The sequence below is a fragment of the Sphaeramia orbicularis genome, chromosome 17 (genome assembly GCF_902148855.1).
Source record: "Sphaeramia orbicularis chromosome 17, fSphaOr1.1, whole genome shotgun sequence".
Lineage (NCBI taxonomy): Eukaryota > Metazoa > Chordata > Actinopteri > Kurtiformes > Apogonidae > Sphaeramia > Sphaeramia orbicularis.
In genome coordinates this window covers 42,989,384-43,007,125 of record NC_043973.1, presented here as the reverse complement: position 1 = coordinate 43,007,125, position 17,742 = coordinate 42,989,384, and the positions used below count along the sequence as shown (strand labels likewise).

Genomic DNA, 17,742 nt, shown 5'->3' with positions numbered 1-17,742 from the left:
ACATTTTCATGTAATTTGACTTTTTTACGCCAAAACAAAAAGGAAAATTTGCAGTTTTCACTACTTATAGGTTTAATATGATAGTATTTTACTGGTCTGACCCACTTGAGCTCTAACTGGTCTGGATGTGGAATCTGAATTCAAATCATGTTGATATCCTTGATTGTTAATATCTTCAGTGTAATTTTTGCATTTCACAAATTCATCCTACGGGCCGGATTGGACCCTTTGGTGGGCCGGATATGGCCCCCCGGGCTGCATGTTTGACACCTGTGCATTAGACGGTTTGAACTTAAGGAGTGTAACACTGTTTTTTTGCTGATACCAGTGAATATAAAGTCATTCTGTTCAGTGTATATACGGACCGTTTCCTGTTTGCCTGTCTCGTGTGTTCATGCTGTAATAAGTGAAGCTTAGCATCATGCTGTCTGTATATGTATCCCAACCCTCACCATCTCTGCTGGCCCCATTGTACAGTAATGTAAAAAAATATATATATAATCGGACTGTGTGTATGTATGTGTTTATCTTTGCTTTTGTTTTTTTGTTTTTTTTGTTTTTTTGGGGGGAGGTGTAGGAGGGGTGGGTATGTGTGATCTCTGCCGGTGGGAGGGGGTTTGAGTACGGTTTCATTTGGGTTTTTGTTTTTGATTTGTCATTTTCTTGTAGTGTAGTGTAGACAACGTCAGGTGTATTACGTACTCAGTGTGTAGTGGATTAGCGCTTACAGCTGAGCCTGCATGTAGGGCGGGCATAGTGTCAGTATTGATGTCAATGTATCTCTAATCTATCAGAAATAGCCAAGTCCTATTCTGCTAATAATATACAGTCTATCTTTAAAAAAAAAAAAAAAACAGATTTTGTACTAAAAGAGGAGAAAGATAACTACATATTTTATCTTCCAGTTTTAATCATTGTTTATCCATGTTCAATGACACTTCTTTTTTTTTTTCTTTTCTTGTTTTTTGTTTTGTTTTTTAAGTTGTATTGATAGTAAAATAAAAAAAAATATATATATGATAAAGCCAGCTGATATTAAAAGCATTGCCAAACAAAAAGCTTTGGATCGAAACTTGAACTACAGAAGAATGATTAGTTTTTACTGTGAACATTGATGTAGACAGAGGCTGCAGCTACATGACGATGCTTTTTTTTGTAAAAGCAGTATTTTAAAAAACTATTTTAGGCAGTGAAGTACCAACAACAGTACACCACTGTTTACCCTTTAAGAGTCTGTGGGCCCTAACTCTGTTTGGCTTATTCTGTCTGGTTGACATGTTAAAAACTGTGGGGAAAAAAAATATATCATAACACCAAAATTACTGCAACTACGTTTATGAGAGCACATTTCAGGACTGGTTAACACATCCAAAATGCGGTACATTTCCATCATTCTTGTGCAGTTCTGTACGGAAGAGGATTAGGGCCACTGGAAAAAAAAAATAAAATTAAGGTACCATATTTTTTTATCATTATTATTATGAGAAAAAAGTCAGAATTCTGAGATTACAGGGAGAATTTTGAGATTAAAGTCAGAATTTGGAGAAAAAAACTCAGAATTCAGACTTTTTTTTCTCAGAATTCTAACTTTAAGCATCTTTGAGTGTCCAAAAAAGCACTGCATAAGTGTGATGCATCATTATTATTATTAGTATTAGTATTATTTAATCTCAGAACAATAATTTTAAAAAATATTTAAAACAGCCAGAATTCTGAGAAAAAAAGTCAGAATTCAGACTTTTTTTTCTCAGAATTCTAACTTTAAGCATCTTTGAGTGTCCAAAAAAGCACTGCATAAGTGTGATGCATCATTATTATTATTAGTATTAGTATTATTTAATCTCAGAACAATAATTTTAAAAAATATTTAAAACAGCCAGAATTCTGAGAAAAAAAGTCAGAATTCAAAGATTAAAGTCAGAATTTTGAGGAAAAAAGTCAGAATTCTGAGGAAAAAAAAAACAGTATTCTGAGATTAAAGTCAGAATTCTGAGAAAAAAGTCGGAATTCCGAGATTAAAGTCAGAATTCTGAGAAAAAAAAAAAAACAGTATTCTGAGATTAAAGTCAGAATTCTGAGAAAAAAGTCAGAATTCTTGAGAAAAAAGTCAGTAGTCTTGAGAAAAAAGTCAGTAGTCTGAGATGAAAGTCAGAATTCTCAGGAAAAAAGTCAGTACTCTGAGAAAAAAAGTCAGAATTCAGACTTTTTTTTCTCAGAATTCTGACTTTTTTCTCAGAACAATAATTTTAAAAATATATGGGACCTTTTTTTTTTTTTTTTCCAGTGATCCTAAGCCTCTTCCATAGTTCTGTAACAGAAAATGAAATTGTTTTGTGTGTACATTTTGAGGCAGTTACATAACATGCTGTACATATCAAGCAAGGGTCCAATGATTATTTGAATTTTGTTTGTTAGGTGAATCTTTGCTTATTCGGCTACTGAAATCTTTTTTGGCCCTCCAGAAAAGCTAAAAAAAAAAAACACACACGCGACTACTTTTAACGTCCTTGAATACATACTAATACACAATTGCTTGCTATCACTGCACAATGAGGTAGCGCCGCACAACAGCGCTGATGCTGAAGAACCAATTTTTTCATACAAATTCACGACACAACTGCTACACTGTACTAAAAAAAACAAAAACAAAACAAAACTGTGACTTCACCTTAATCTCTGTTCTCTGTAAAACTGCCAAACATTACCTCTTGAATTTCTTACTACTGCTCATGTAAGCGTAATTTTCCGTGTCATATTTCAGCACTTTAAAGAAATCATTAGTTTTTTATAAGCAACAGGAAAAATATGATATAATAATGATATAATAATAATAATAATAATAATAATAATGATAATAACAATAATCCACTTCTCCATTTAAAGGATCCGTACGGTGAATAATGTCTCTTCAGTGGTCTGGCTGAAAGAACCTACTGTATCACAGTGTCAGTGGACAAATGCTGTGTTGTTGCTAATACCAATGTAAACTGTTTCAAGAGAGGTGTGTCTGGAAAAAGCACAAGTGGAAAGAAAACACAGTTCTTCTGCTACCTTCTATCATATCTATCTGTATCTATCTAACCATGTCTGTTCTTCTTGTTCTTCAACCTTTAGGGCCAAAATCCATTGAAATGTCTTAGTCCTGTCAGCTGTATATCGTAAACTGTTGAATTACAAAATGGTAAATAAAGTATATTTTAAAGATCACTGTTCTTGTGTGATGCATTTTATGTGATTGTGTTCTTTTGTGTTATCACTTTAACCCTTTAAAACCTGACGTGTCATGGCTGATACACCCTGCGCATGTGGAGTTTGGATGGATGTAAGTCTTTCACTGTTTGCATACAGGGTGGGGAAGCAAAATTTACAATATTTTGAGGCAGGGATTGAAAGACAGTGTATGACCAATTAGTTTATTGAAAGTCATGAGAATTTATTTGCCACAAGAAAATTGACATAATAGAAAATGTTTTTATTCTATGTGTCCTCCTTCTTTCTCAATCACTGCCTTCACACGTTTCCTGAAACTTGCGCAAGTGTTCCTCAAATATTGGGGTGACAACTTCTCCCATTCTTCTTTAATAGTATCTTCCAGACTTTCTCGTAATAGTTTTGCTCATAGTCATTCTCTTCTTTCCATTATAAACAGTCTTTATGGACACTCCAACTATTTTTGAAATCTCCTTTGGTGTGACGAGTGCATTCAGCAAATCACACACTCTTTGACGTTTGCTTTCCTGATTACTCATATGGGCAAAAGTTTCTGAAAAGGTATGGATAATAGTGTTAGGTATGATTATGACATCAATATATGTTTGGTTTCAAAACAACTGACATAGTGCCTGCTGAGAAAAAACAACTAAATGTTCATTGTAAATTTTGCTTCCCCACCCTGTATATCTCTATAAAAACAGTAAATGAAACAGTACAATGATACAATGAAAATGTGGAACACAGAATACAACTATCTAATGAATATTCGCAAAAACATTTTCAAAAATGTGCAAAACCAGCTCCGTGTTAACTTTACATAAGAAACCATAAATGCAGCTTTGTTTGTTTGCATATCTCAGTTCCTTTTCTGACTTCAGTGAAGAAATACTTAGAAGTCCATGTCTTGTTAAAATCTCTGCATTCTTAATCAATCTTTCTTTCTTTTTTTGGCATTAGCTGACATCGTAATGGGCTGAAACTGACCAACAAACCAATAAGCTAATAGTGTTAGGTATGATTATGACATCAATATATGTTTGGTTTCAAAACAATTGACGTAGTGCCTGCGGAGAAAAAACAACTAAATGTTCATTGTAAATTTTGCTTCCCCACCCTGTAATTGGAAAAATTCTAGGGATGCACCGATACCGATACCAGTATCAGGTATCAGGTCCGATACTCAGCATATGTGCATATGTATGTATATGTATGTACATCCATAAACAAACAGCCCTCATTGTCATTATTAACCCTTTCACGCATTAATTGTGAGAACCTTAGTTAAGATTTTTTTCTTGAGAGTTTTTATTCCTTCATAGGCATGAATAAAACAATGTGATCAAGCTTTTTTTTTTTTTTTTTTTTTTTTTTTGTCATGGAGTTACAAAAACGTCCATGGATTTAATTTTTGAAGTAAAGAAATGTGTTTAAAACCCAATATCAGAGAGTGATATGAAAACAATGAAATAAAATAAAATCTGATGTTTTCTCACATTTTAACATATTCTAATGCTAGTTATTACTCTTTTCATGGAGATGATATGCAAAAAAAAACAAGTTTTTTTTCTAACAGATAACAATTGATTTCCACTCAGACATGTTAGTGCAGATCAGGTTTATCTAGAATAGTACAGTTACAGTAATGGTCTGAATGTCAGTGTATTATTATGGGATGGTGCATAAGTGTCCACTGTGTTGGCTGATATGGAACTAAAACAACAAAACCCATGAATATACAAGAGAACAGCTGGAGAAGAACTGTCCACTGGAGTGACCACTGTGCATGAAAGGGTTAAATACTGTACTTCACAAGAAACAATTCTTTGTATCTTTTTTTAAACTGAATTATGTTTGATATTTGTTTTACTCCACAGATGGTGCAGAAACTTTTTAACATTGTGCAGACTTTGTGAATCTTTAAATTTAACTTAAATCATAGCCTGCCTCTCTTTCACAAAACATTTCTTGAATATTGGCAGTAAGTTACTCTTTGCTTCACACATTATTTGAATAGTTTTAACTCCACAAGGTCAATGAGTTTTAAAGTTTCAGATCAGTTTTTTTTTTCAACCTTGGGTCGGGACCCCACGTGGGGTCGCCTGGAATTCCAATGGGGTCGCCTGAAATTTCTAGGTTTTGATAAAAATAAAATTACAAATAAAAAAAATATATGGTGAGCTGAGAGAGACAATCACGATACAAGAAGATGACAAACTGTGAAGCTGAAACTACAGCACTGTGGTTCTGTTTATCTGTCAAATGTTCATTGTGGTCGGTTTCAGATGCTGCAGCTCTTTCATAATTCATAGTTTGAGTTCTTGTTTGTTCAGTATTAATTGTCAGCCTTGTAAATCCAAGCTGGACTAACTGTACATATCCTGACCAAGGAAAATAAAATTCTCACTTTGTGCAGTAATCTACACCTGGATTTACTGCCTCCGTCCATAATAATACACATTATATAGACTAAATGTGGTCTAAAATTAATGTTTATTTGCAACATAGTATAGCAAACTATTACATGATCAAAAACAAATTAATTTTAGCAAAAAAAAAAAGGCTCAGTTTTGAACATCTGGGGTTGCCAGTAATGTGTGATGTTCAAATGGGGTCACGAGACAAGAAAGGTTGGAAACCACTGTTTTAGATAGTAAAAATAGTGGATTTGTGTGTTCTAGAAAACCAGCGTTGTTAACAGGATTAACAGCTTTTACTGACAAGAAAACATACTGTACGGAAAAAACAGCAAAATACAACTATTTATTCCCTCAATTATTCATGTAGCAGCACCACAAATAGGAGTGTTTCAAATTGAAGGTTATGACTTCCCCACTAGGTGGCAGTAGAGGGTGAGGTTTATTGTCTTAACCCATAAAAAAAACATCCACTGATGACCAAGATTATTCACAGTTATAAAATGTTTAATACCTGTTGATCCACTTATTCAAATAATTGGTGTAAAATACAGTTTGTCATCTTTTCATGGTCATCAGATATGACCCATTTGGATGTTCAGGGGCTCTGTAGTTACCATGGAAACACCGTCATCGTCTACAGCATTGATTCACCAGTAAAACCCATAGAGTTGGATCAATGACAGTTGACAGAAACACTTATTTTATGTTCAGTTAATGATAGTTTTGCAGAAGAAAAATCATCTTTTTCTTCAGTTTTCTCTGTTTTGGATATAATCCCCCTCAACTTTAATCAGAGTTTTTGTGAACATCTACATAATCAGTACATTAATTATAAAAAAAATACCTGATTTTCGCTTAGAAATGGAAAATACAAAGCATAATATTAGAATAAATTATAATAAATCACTTAAGAAAAATCCTTTTGGGAACTGCCACAAAAGTCACACATGGTCTTTATGGGTTAAAGGTTTCGATAAATACAAATAGATGTAATGTTTTAATGAACTGATGTCTATAATAGTCCATATACTGCAATTATCAGTATATTTTCTGTGGATTTACATTGTAAGTCAAGGTGACGAGAGCCAGAGAAGTGATGCAATACACGGACTCAAGCGATCCGAAGTTGGCCAACACTGGAATACGCGTGAGGACTGGCAGGAAGTGGAGGGCAGAGAATGCTGTCTTAGAGGCAGAGGCAAGGTTGCATCACAGGGGCCTTGTGGGAGTGGTCACACGGGGACGTGCAGGGCTGGGATCCTTTCCAACTCCTGAGTTAAACACCAGAGGAAAGGCGAGGAGGCACCTCATACAGGAGGAGGTCAGAGCCACAGTGGAGGAGTCGAGAACATGCAGGGCAGTGGGGATGAAACAGCAGGGTGCATGGACAAGATGGGAGAATGTGGTTGAGAGGAAAGTGACCTGGGCTGAAATCTGGAAAGCCGAGCCTCACCGCATTAAATTCCTAATCCAGGCAGTTTATGATGTGCTTCCAAGTCCATCTAACTTGCACTCATGGGGCCTGGCAGAGTCACCAGATTGTCCTACAGGGGTTGGACAAAATAATGGAAACACCTTCACCTCAAGATGATAATGCTCCAATCCATACAGCTAGAATTGTTAAAGAATGGCATGAGGAATATTCTAATGAAGTTGAGCATCTCGTATGGCCGGCACAGTCCCCAGACCTCAACATTATTGAGCATTTATGGTCAGTTTTAGAGATTCAAGTAAGACGTCGATTTCCACCGCCATCGTCTCTAAAAGAGTTGGAGGGTATTCTAACTGAAGAATGGCTTAAAATTCCTTTGGAAACAATTCACAAGTTGTATGAATCAATACCTCGGAGAATTGAGGCTGTAATTGCCGCAAAAGGTGGACCTACACCATATTAGATTATATTTTGTTGATTTTTTAAGGTGTTTCCATTATTTTGTCCAACCCCTGTATGTGTTCTAAGAAAGGAACCCTAGAACACATCCTCAGCTGCTGCTCTATGGCACTTGGAGAAGGGCGGTACTGGTGGAGGCATGACCAAGTCCTGAAAACCATCGCTGTAGCCATCAGCACTGGAATTGAGTGGGCAAAACGGTCCCGTCCCGCCAAGAAAACTATCGCCTTTGTCAGAGCTGGGGAGCAGGCAATCCCGGCTAGAAGACCACCAGCTGGCATCCTGACCACCGCAAGAGACTGGCAGCTGCTGGTGGACCTCGAGCGGCAGCTGAAGTTCCCCAGACATATAGCTGCCACCACCCTACGCCCAGACATCGTCCTACTATCAGAGGCCACTAAGCAAGCCGTGCTGCTGGAGCTGACAGCCCCGTGGGAAGATCGGATAGAAGAAGCCTTTGAGAGGAAGCTCTCGAAGTACACAGGACTGATCAGCGACTGTCAACAGGCTGGTTGGAAGGCAAGGTGCTTCCCAGTGGAGGCGGGATGCAGGGGTTTTGCGGCTCAAACCTTGGCCAGAGCCTTCAGTAACCTGGGCATCGAGGGAGAGAGTAGGAGGAGAGCCATCCGCAATGCCACCGAAGCGGCAGAGAGAGCCTCAAGATGGCTGTGGCTCAAGACAGGAAAACCATGGAGCTAGTTGCCATCTGGACACAAGCCGGGGTCTGATCAGCCCTGGCTGGGTCACCTGGATGAGGGTGTATGATGTTGAAAGACCCGAAACACCCAGTGACTCCAGGAACATCACTGAAGATGTGTCCAGAGGCATCAGTAGATGTATTCTCACAGTAAGTAAATACAAGCATTTGTTTTTTTCATAAGCGCAGAAATAAACTTTTACAAGATGTCAAATTAACTTATGAGAAGCTAGTGATAATAATGATCCTCATCTACACATTAAAAATAAATAAATAAATACAGTTACCAAGGTGATATCAACTAATTTTAAAAAAAAATGTGGCAACTGGTGAATAGTGTTCTAAAAAAAAAAAAAAAAAAAAAAAAAAAAGATTAAATCTGCTATGAAAAACTGTGGGTTTAGTTATACAAATACCACACACACACACACACACACACACACACACACACACACACACACACAAAAGTAATTTAGCTGTACCAAGTCCTTGGATATTTCTATCTTTACTAAATCTTTAAGCCGTAGAGTTACTGCAACAATTTCACATCGTTTTATTAATTTTTCAAGAAACTGTAAAAAATAACTTTTAGTCATAATCATATCACCGAACTAACATTGAAATGGTGCAATGAAATGTTATGTTAAAAAAAAGTTTAATTAGGTGTAATAAGGTTGTCTTTTATTTACTTTTCAACTGAAATTGTTTAAAATTTGAGAAACAAATGATTAAAATAAATTTAATTCAACTTCATATTCTGTAAAAAAAAAAAAAAAAAAATAGCCACTAAAACATGTTTATATGTATTTATCAAACATTAATTCACTTCAGTCTCATTTAAGATCAACTATTGATCAAAATGCACAGAAACAGATACACTGGGAAAAAAATCTAAATCTAACCAAGTGTATTTTTATCATTTCTAGTCCAAATATCTCATCACACTTAAAATAAGACATAATCACCTAAAGAGTAACTTTTCAGTGAGATATAAGAACTTATTTTTAGACAATAGATTGTGAAAATCTTAATTTAAGAAATCTTACCAGGATAATTTTCACTTGTTCCGTTGGCAGATTTTTTTTTAAATTTTTTTTTAAATTTTGTTTTGTCTTTTTGTTTTGTTTTGTTTTGTTTTTGGCTTAATTCAAGATTTTTTTGTTTGTTTGTTTGTTAAATTCAAGCAACACAAATCTGCCAATGATATGATTATGATAGTGATATGATCATGACTAAAAGTTTTTTTTTGTTTTTTTTGTTTTTTTTGTTTTTTTTACAACTTTAGCATTTTTCCACATTAACACATTGACATCTTTAAAGCATTTCACAAATATATCCACATAAACACACATATATCAAATGGGCAAACAGAACACCAAAAGAAGAAAAGTTAAGTTAAGTTAAGTTAAGTTAAGTTAAGTTAAGTTAAGTTTAGTTTAGTTTAGTTTAGTTTACTGTATTTTAGTTTACTTTACTTTAGTTTAGTTCAGATACAAACATAATACAAAGCATAGGGGGAAATAGATAGATAGATAGATAGATAGATAGATAGATAGATAGATAGATAGATAGATAGATAGATAGATAGATAGATAGATAGATAGATAGATAGATAGATAGATAGATAGATAGATAGAGAGAGAGAGAGAGAGAGAGAGAGAGAGAGAGCGAGAGAGAGAGCTGGTTGCTCTATATAAATATTCATTCATTCATTCATTCATGCATTCATTCGTTTTGAATTAAGCAAAAAAAAAAATCTTGAATCTTGAAGATTTCACTGAAAAGTTACTCTTTAGGTGATTATGTCTTATTTTAAGTGTGATGAGATATTTTGACTAGAAATGAGAAAAATACACTTGGTAAGATTTAGATTTTTTTTCCCAGTGTATCTGTTTCTGTGCATTTTGATCAACAGTTGATCTTAAATGAGACTGAACTGAATTAATGTTTGGTAAATTAATATAAGCATGATTTAATGACTATTTTACTCAATATGAGGTTGAATTAAACATATTTAAATCATTTGTCAAATTCTAATCATTTTCAGTTGAGAAGTAAATAAAACTTTAAAGTAAATAAAATTTTAAATTTTTTATTACAAATTATTTATTTATTTATTTATTTATTTATTTTTTAACATAACATTTCATTGCACCATGACAATATTGATTCAGTGATATGATTATGACTAAAAGTTTTTTTTTTTTTTTTTTTTTACACAACTTTATTTATCATTTTTCCATATCCCCAACATTGACATCATTAAAGCATTTATCTCACTGAAAAGTTAGTCTTCAGGCAATTATGTGTTATTTTGATAGTGATGAGATATTTTGACTGGAAATGAAAAAAAATACACTTGGTTAGATTTAGATTTTTTTCCAGTGTATCTGTTTCTGTGCATTTTGATCAATAGTTGATCTTAAATGAGACTGAAGTGAATTAATGTTTGGTAAATTAATATATGCATGATTTAATGACATTTTTACTCAATATGAGGTTGAATTAAACATATTTAAATCATTTGTTTGTCAAATTCTAATCATTTTCAGTTGAAAAGTAAATAAAACTTTAAAGTAAATAAAATTTTAATTTTTTTATACAAATAATTTAGTTTTTTTTTTTCTTTTTAACATAACATTTCATTGCACCATGACAATATTGATTCAGTGATATGATCATGACTAAAAGTTTTTTTTTTTTTTTTTTTTACACAACTTTATTTATCATTTTTCCATATCCCCAACATTGACATCATTAAAGCATTTATCTCACTGAAAAGTTAGTCTTTAGGCGATTATGTCTTATTTTGATTGTGATGAGATCTATTGACTTGAAATGAGAAAAATACACTTGGTAAGATTCTAATTTTTACAGTGTATAAATAACACTGGTCAACAACAAATTTCTTGTTTAAGTTTTTTGAGCTGATTTAGGATCATTTTGCTGTGCTGAATCCAAAAATCACATTAATTTTGCTCAATCAGGTCAACTTTCTGAAATATGTTACATATTGGCTTTTTAACATTTTTACTTACATTTATGGGAATTTTCACATCATATGATACAAAATTCTGTCATATTTCTTGCAATAAATGAGTTCTGAAGATTTCACTTTTGCCAATTTATGATTAATGTTTTTTTTTTTTTAATATTACAGGTGAATGAAATGGCTTTGACTAGAAGATCTTGCAAAAATAAGCCTGACGTATTCTGCTACATCTGCGGTGAATACACCATTGTACCTAACAGGAATCAAGTCACAAGTTTCATAAAGTGTGCTTAACAATCTTATTTTGGTATTAATTATTATATTTTGTGAGAAGATCAAGTTTTTCAAAATCAAATTAGCAAAAAAAACCTGACCTGAATGAGAAAAAAAGATGTCATTTTTGGATTTAGCGGTGCAAAATGGTCCTAATTCAGTTGAAAAAACCTAGACAACTTGCAAAAAACATTTTTTTGTAACCCATTGTAATCTGTCAATGAATATGTTGTTTTTACTCAGAATGAAACTGGAACTACATTCTTTTCTTTTTTTACCCTAAACTTCAGCAGCAAAATTCAGATGGACAAATACATATTTCATTGCAGGATGTACTAATGTCTTACTGATGGTGCTGTAATACGACAGAATGCAGAGTCAAATGAGGTGAAACTATGTCAGGCTGCAGCAAAACACATTTAAAATATGCACCATTTGTTTCTTCCTTGTCTTCATCCCTCATTAGCATTAGTAGATGATACCCAGGCAGCACTAATGATATAATTGTCTTCTTCTGTTTCTACATTATCATAGAGAGTCAGAAGAGGGCAGCATGGTCATAAATATTAAATAAATAAATAAATAAATAAATGACATGGCTGGATCATGGAATCACAGCTTGACAAACTAGGAGTCTAAATGCTTTTGTGAAACAGTCCAATAATTTTTTTTTTATTTATTTATTTTTTTTGTGATATTTGCAACTATTTACTGATGCTGATGGAAAATTACAGGGAGTCCGTCAGTACTCATCAGGGTCGAAATCCATGCTTTTGTGACATGTAATTATCAAGGTATCGTTTTATGCGTGGGCATTTTGTACACACTATAATTTGGAGTTTAGGAGAAGAGGAAGCATGATGGTGAATGCAAATCCATCCATCGAAGACATTTTAATACTGGGAAAATAATGAGAGATGCTGTGAAGTAGATGGACATACAGGGGTCGGACAAAATAATGGAAACACCTAACATTGTGGCATCATAAAAGGTGTTTCCATTATTTTGTCCAACCCCTGTAGATAGATAGATAGATAGATAGATAGATAGATAGATAGATAGATAGATAGATAGATAGATAGATAGATAGATAGATAGATAGATAGATAGATAGATAGATAGATAGTCACAAAACACCTGATGAAAAAATAGTAAGGTAAAATTTGGATTTTTATACCACTTTTTATAAACCTTTCCAAAGTGGTATGGATAATTGCAAAGGCATTAATTAATACTCCTGCAATGTTTTCTAGATGTTTCCAAGGTTTTTTCATGTGGTCACCAAAACACCATGATGAAAAAATAGTAAGGCTATAGTAAGGTAAAATTTGGATTTTAATACCAATTTTTATAAACCTTTCCAAAGAGTTTAAGATCATTGTTAGGGTATTTACTAGTACTCCTGCAGTGTTTTCTAGATGTTTCCAAGGTTTTTTCATGTTGTCACCAAAACACCTGATGAAAAAATAGTAAGGTAAAATTTGGATTTTTATACCAATTTTTTATAAACCTTTCCAAAGTGGTTTGGATGACTGCTAAAGAATAAAGTAGTACTCCTACAGTGTTTTCTAGATGTTTTCAAGGTTTTTTCATGTGGTCACCAAAACACCCTGATGAAAAAATAGTAAGGCAAAATTTTGAATTTGATGAATTTTTTAGAAACCTTTCCAAAGTGTTTTAAATGACTGCTAAAGCATTAACTAGAACTCCTGTAGTGTTTTCTAGATGTGTCCAAGGTTTTTTCATGGGGTCATTAAGACACCCTGATGAAAAAATAGTAAGGTAAAATTTGGATTTTTATACCAATTTTTATAAACCTTTCCAAAGTGTTCTAGATAATTGCTAAAACATTAACTAGTACTCCCACAGTGTTTTCTAGATGTTTCCAAGGGTTTTTCATGTGGTCATAAAAACACCCTGATGAAAAAATAGTAAGGCTATAGTAAGGTAAAAAGTTGAATTTGACCAGTTTGTATAAACCTTTAAAAAGTAGTTTACATGACTGCCAAAGCATTAACTGGCACTCCTACAGTGTTTTCTAGATGTTCTCAAGGTTTTTTCATGTGGTCACCAAAACACCCTGGTATAAAAGTAATAAGAATATAGTAAGGCAAAATTTTGAATTTCACCAATTTTTTAGAAACCTTTCCAAAGTGTTTTAGATCATTGCTAAGGTATTAACTAGTACTCCTGCAGTGTTTTCTAGATGTTTTCAAGGTTTTTTCATGTGGTCACCAAAATACCCTGGTGAAAAAATAGTAAGGCAAAATTTTGAATTTGACCAATTTTTTATAAACCTTTCCAAAGTGTTTTAAATGACTGCTAAAGCATTAACAAGTACTCCTGCAGTGTTTTCAAGATGTGTCAAAGGTTTTTTCATGTGGTCACCAAAACACCCTGATGAAAAAATTATAAGGCTATAGTAAGGCAAATTTTTTATTTTGACAAATTTTTATGAACCTTTCCAAAGTGTTTTAGATCATTGCTATAACACTGAATAGTACTCCGACAGCGTTTTCAAGATGTTTCCAAGGTTTTTTCATGTGGTCACCAAAACACCGTGATGAAAAAATAGTAAGGGTATAGTAAGGAAAAATTTTGAATTTCACCAATTTTTTATAAACTTTTCAGAAGTGTTTTAGATCATTGCTAAGGTATTAACTAGTACTCCTGCAGTGTTTTCTAGATGTTTTCAAGGTTTTTTCATGTGGTCACCAAAATACCCTGGTGAAAAAATAGTAGGGCAAAATTTTGAATTTGACCAATTTTTTATAAACCTTTCCAAAGTGTTTTAAATGACTGCTAAAGCATTAACAAGTACTCCTGCAGTGTTTTCAAGATGTGTCAAAGGTTTTTTCATGTGGTCACCAAAACACCCTGATGAAAAAATAGTAAGGCTATAGTAAGGAAAATTTTTTATTTTGACTAATTTTTATAAACCTTTCCAAAGTGCTTTAGATCATTGCTAAAGCATTAACAAGTACTCCTGCAGTGTTTTCAAGATGTGTCAAAGGTTTTTTCATGTGGTCACCAAAACACCTTGATGAAAAAATTATAAGGCTATAGTAAGGCAAATTTTTTATTTTGACAAATTTTTATGAACCTTTCCAAAGTGTTTTAGATCATTGCTATAACACTGAATAGTACTCCGACAGCGTTTTCAAGATGTTTTCAAGGTTTTTTCATGTGGTCACCAAAACACCCTGATGAAAAAATAGTAAGGGTATAGTAAGGATAAATACTGATTTTGAGCAATTTTTTTTAAACCTTTCCAGAGTGTTTTAGATCATTGTTAAGGTATTAACTAGTACTCCTGCAGTGTTTTCTAGATATGTCCAAGGTTTTTACATGTGGTCATCAAGACACCCTGATGAAAAAATAGTAAGGTAAAATTTGGATTTTTATACCAATTTTTTATAAACCTTTCCAAAGTGTTTTAAATGACTGCTAAAGAATTAACTAGTACTCCTGCAGTGTTTTCTAGATGTTTCCAAGGGTTTTTCATGTGGTCACAGAAACACCCTGATGAAAAAATAGTAATGCTATAGTAAGGCAAAATTTTGAATTTGACCAATTTTTCATAAACCTTTCCAAAGTGTTTTAAATGACTGCTAAAGCATTAACAAGTACTCCTGGAGTGTTTTCAAGATGTGTCAAAGGTTTTTTCATGTGGTCACCAAAACACCTTGATGAAAAAATAGTAAGGCTATAGTAAGGCAAATTTTTTATTTTGACAAATTTTTATAAACCTTTCCAAAGTGTTTTAGATCATTGCTACAACACTGAATAGCACTCCTACAGTGTTTTCTAGATTTTCTCAAGGTTTTTTCATGTGGTCACCCAAAAACCCGGATGAAAAAATAGTAAGGTAAAATTTGGATTTTTATACCAATTTTTATAAACCGTTCCAAAGTGGTTTGGATGATTGCAAAGGCATTAATTAATACTCCTGCAATGTTTTCTAGATGTTTCCAAGGTTTTTTCATGTGGTCACCAAAAAAGGCAAATTTTTTGACAAATTTTAATAAACCTTTCCAAAGGGTTTTAGATCATTGCTAAAGCACTGAATAGTACTCCTGCAGTGTTTTCAAGATGTTTCCAAGGTTTTTTCATGTGGTCACCAAAACACCCTGATGAAAAAATAGTAAGGCTATAGTAAGGCAAAATGTTGATTTTGACCAGTTTTTATAAACCTTTCCAAAGTAGTTTACATGACTGCCAAAGCATTAACTGGCACTCCTACAGTGTTTTCTAGATGTTCTCAAGGTTTTTTCATGTGGTCACCAAAACACCCTGGTATAAAAGTAATAAGAAAATAGTAAGGCAAAATTTTGAATTTCACCAATTTTTTATAAACCTTTCCAAAGTGTTTTAGACCATTGCAAAGGCATTAACTAGTACTCCTGCAGTGTTTTCAAGATGTTTTCAGGGTTTTTTCAGGTGGTCACCAAAACACCCTGATGAAAAAATTGTAAGGCTATAGTAAGGCAAATTTTTTATTTTGACAAATTTTTATAAACCTTTCCAAAGTGATTTAGATCATTGCTACAACACTGAATAGTTCTACAGTGTTTTCAAGATGTTTCCAAGGTTGTTTCATGTGGTCACCCAAACACCCTGATGAAAAAATAGTAAGGTAAAATTTTGATTTTTATACCAATTTTTATAAACCTTTCCAAACTGGTTTGGATGATTGCAAAGGCATTAATTAATACTCCTGCAATGTTTTCTAGATGTTTCCAAGGTTTTTTCATGTGGTCACCAAAAAAGGCAAATTTTTTGATAAATTTTAATAAACCTTTCCAAAGTGTTTTAGATCATTGCTAAAGCACTGAATAGTACTCCTAAAGTGTTTTCAAGATGTTTCCAAGTTTTTTTCATGTGGTCACCAGAACACCCTGATGAAAAAATAGTAAGGCTACAGTAAGGTAAAATATTGATTTTGACCAGTTTTTATAAACCTTTCAAAAGTAGTTTACATGACTGCCAAAGCATTAACTAGCACTCCTACAGTGTTTTCTAGATGTTCTCAAGGTTTTTTCATGTGGTCACCAAAACACCCTGGTATAAAAGTAATAAGAATATAGTAAGGCAAAATTTTGAATTTCACCAATTTTATAGAAACCTTTCCAAAGTGTTTTAGATCATTGCTTAGGTATTAACTAGTACTCCTGCAGTGTTTTCTAGATGTTTTCAAGGTGTTTTCATGTGGTCACCAAAATATCCTTGTGAAAAAATAGTAAGGCAAAATTTTGAATTTTGACAAATTTTTTATAAACCTTTCCAAAATGTTTTAGATCATTGCTACAACACTGAATAGTACTCCTACAGTGTTTTCAAGATGTTTCCAAAGTTTTTTCATGTGGTCACCAAAACACTGTGATGAAAAAATAGTAAGGCTATAGCAGGGAAAAATGTTGATTTTGACCAGTTTTTATAAACCTTTCAAAAGTAGTTTACATGACTGCCAAAGCATTAACTAGCACTCCTACAGTGTTTTCAAGATGTTTTCAAGGTTTTTTCATGTGGTCACCAAAACACCCTGGTGTAAAAATAATAAAAATATAGTATGGCAAAATTTTGAATTTCACCAATTTTTTATAAACCTTTCCAAAGTGTTTTAGACCATTGCTAAGGTATTAACTAGTACTCCTGCAGTGTTTTCTAGATGTTTTCAAGGTTTTTTCATGTGGTCACCAAAAAACCCTGATGAAAAAATAGTAAGGCTACAGTAAGGTAAAATATTGATTTTGACCAGTTTTTATAAACCTTTCAAAAGTAGTTTACATGACTGCCAAAGCATTAACTAGCACTCCTACAGTGTTTTCTAGATGTTCTCAAGGTTTTTTCATGTGGTCACCAAAACACCCTGGTATAAAAGTAATAAGAATATAGTAAGGCAAAATTTTGAATTTCACCAATTTTTTATAAACCTTTCCAAAGTGTTTTAGATCATTGCTAAGGTATTAACTAGTACTCCTGCAGTGTTTTCTAGATGTTTTCAAGGTTTTTTCATGTGGTCACCAAAATACCCTGGTGAAAAAATAGTAAGGCAAAATTTTAATTTGACCAATTTTTTATAAACCTTTCCAAAGTGTTTTAAATGACTGCCAAAGCATTAACAAGTACTCCTGCAGTGTTTTCTAGATATGTCCAAAGTTTTTTCATGTGGTCATCAAAACACCCTGATGAAAACATGGTAAGGTAAAATTTGGATTTTTATACCAATTTTTATAAACCTTTCCAAAGTGTTTTAAAT

The 17,742-nt window shown here is 33.1% G+C and overlaps 1 long non-coding RNA gene across 1 annotated transcript; it reads left to right on the top strand.

Moving 5' to 3' along the window:
• The first annotated feature begins 274 nt into the window (after positions 1–274).
• LOC115436868 (uncharacterized) lies at positions 275–1,292 on the top strand. The gene is made up of 2 exons (XR_003937878.1): positions 275–546; positions 581–1,292. It is a non-coding gene; the product is annotated as an uncharacterized LOC115436868 (long non-coding RNA).
• The last annotated feature ends 16,450 nt before the right edge of the window (positions 1,293–17,742 follow it).